The sequence below is a fragment of the Phocoena phocoena genome, chromosome 18 (assembly GCF_963924675.1).
Source record: "Phocoena phocoena chromosome 18, mPhoPho1.1, whole genome shotgun sequence".
Classification (NCBI taxonomy): domain Eukaryota; kingdom Metazoa; phylum Chordata; class Mammalia; order Artiodactyla; family Phocoenidae; genus Phocoena; species Phocoena phocoena.
Window position 1 is genome coordinate 9,421,690 of NC_089236.1, and position 2,485 is coordinate 9,424,174.

Sequence of the window (2,485 nt, forward strand, 5' to 3'; positions counted from 1 at the left end):
GACATAAAAATACATAATAATTTCATAAAAATAATATGTACCATGATGTTTATTACAGCATTATTCATACAGTTAAAATTCTGAAACAAAGTGAATCCGTATAGAAGAATGGTTGAATCAGTCTTCAAAAGAAAATATTTTAAAATTTCATAGAATATTATGCAGCCATTAAAAAGGATAAACCATAGCAAAGTCTGTACCCTTGATTAGGATTTCTATGAAGTATCATTGAGTGACAAAAATCTAGCTGCAGAGATGTATGGTACTATATTTCTCTAAATAATACTAATATACAAGGAAGAAACTATGTCATGTATATGTGCATTTGTGAATGTCTGTATGTGTTTACAACACTAGGTTGTTAACACAGGGTACTTAGTGTGGTTTAGGAAGAAAGGAAGGTAGGAAAGAAGGAAGGAATAAATAAGAGGGGGAAGGAATTGAACTATTTAAAAAGCTAGCATGATCCCCATTTATGTTCTCTTTGTTGAATAATAAAAAATAAAGGAATGCCAGGCTACCGATAGGCAAGCTTTCAGTCACTTTTCATAAGACCTGACTTTTCTACCTTATTGTTCCTGTAGCTGCTATTCTGTCAGCAGTTATGTTCCAGTCAGCACACTGAGGAGAGTTCTTTTTCATCTCTGCAGCCTACTTAAATAAACACAGGAGCTCCACATTTCTTTATCGTTCCATTTGTCAGATTGTGTGCGAGCCACAGAAAAAGACAGAACATTGCACAACCATTTTGCCACACTTGACAGTTTAATGGACCTGCCAATTATTGTACCAGCTTTGTATTATTAAATGTTTTAATCAAAGAGAAACTAGAAATCTATACAAGGGAACTTCCGAAGAGCTACATTTCTATTAATTCCTGGAGTCACAGCACATTAGGAAGAGAAGCAGTGATCATGCCTGTAGAAGACTTTGCGTGATAACTCCTGACACTGGGAATGCCAGTTAAACTGTGAGACCAGATCTTCAAGGCCACCTACTCACTTGGGAAATACAGAATGTCGGCAGGGGGTGTTACTGACCTCTCCAGGGTGGTCCTGCCGTACAGTTACCCCTTTCCCCTGATTTTCTCCTTCCTGTTGGGTGATTACTTCTTCTCCAGGGCCATCATCTGTCTCCCTGGTTTCCTTGACTTTTGTCTTATGATCTCTTTGAAGACCCACTGATCTCTCCTTATTGATAGATCACATGGTTAGTTAAAACCCATTGTTACATTAACTAACCTTTAAGGCAAATGTACTTTTTAATGACCCTTGGTACAGATCTTGGAGGGGAAACTCAGGCTCTCAAAACTAAATGGATGGGACGGATCCGGCCCACACTGGCTGGGGGCGAGGGGGTGGTCACTCCTGTCTCCTCAGGGGAAGTGCCACGTTGTTTTCCTCTACAAATGCTCTCAGATCAGACTCATTACTCACTCTCTCCTTGCCTGTCTCTAGCCTGAGTAGTCTGAGATGAACAGTTTTTGTGTGTTAGAAAACAATACGTGGACTTGCTTTGGTGCTCGCACTAATGTGGAAGGATGGAGGGTCAAGTCCGAATATTTGAGAATAAACCTTTCATAGTTTGTCCGCAAAAGACAAAACAAAACAAAAAATCAGGTTTCGGGAAACCGCACTTGACATGGTGCTAAGAACCGTTTTGTTCCTGTAGAGAAGGGCAATTATGGGCAAGTATTTCTGGGTACATGGTCACATTAAACAATGACAGCAAAAGACTCCCCGGTGAATTTTGCCACTTTGTATGACCCCCTCCTTAATCTGAATTTCAGAGATGTTAAAATACCACTAAGAAGAGTGTCTGCCACAATTTAAATGTGCGTCATGATGCTTTGCGTATCCGTTCTTTGAAAACAGCTGGATTTTGAGGCTGTCGTTATGGAGGGGACTCGGTGTTTGTGAGCCCTTTGTAGCCCTCAGATGTCCATGCCTGAGGACTCTCCCTTAATCTACGGGCACTTATTTTTGAGAATCCACAATCATGCAAATGTCCAGTAGGTTGGAAATGGTGATTCTCTAAAACTCCCCGTGCCCTGCTATGGCATTGCCTAACACCTCAGGGCTGATACAGAGGAAGGCACCCGGGTGGAGAGGAGGGAGTAGAATGATGCTTTCTATGTCCTGGAAGCCCTTTCTGAAGCTTTTTCCACTCATCCTTCTTCTCCCCAATCCCTCCATTCCCATTTAGGTCTGCGGCTCTGCTCTGAGGACCAAAAACAGCTTCCCACTCTGCGTGTGTGTTATCTCCCCGTGAGGCCCCGCTTGTGGGCAGGAAATCACACTCGAAGGTTGCTTGGTGAGCACAGAACAGAATTCAGTGAGATGGGGGACAGGATGCTGGTGGCCTGTGTGTCCCTTGGGGAGAGGCCACTGACAGGGGAGTGAGGCCCTGGAAGCCCACTGCCCTGATGCTCTCTTTCCCAGGCAGGCCTATCCGATGGGTATTCCCAGTGTTCCCCTCTGAGATT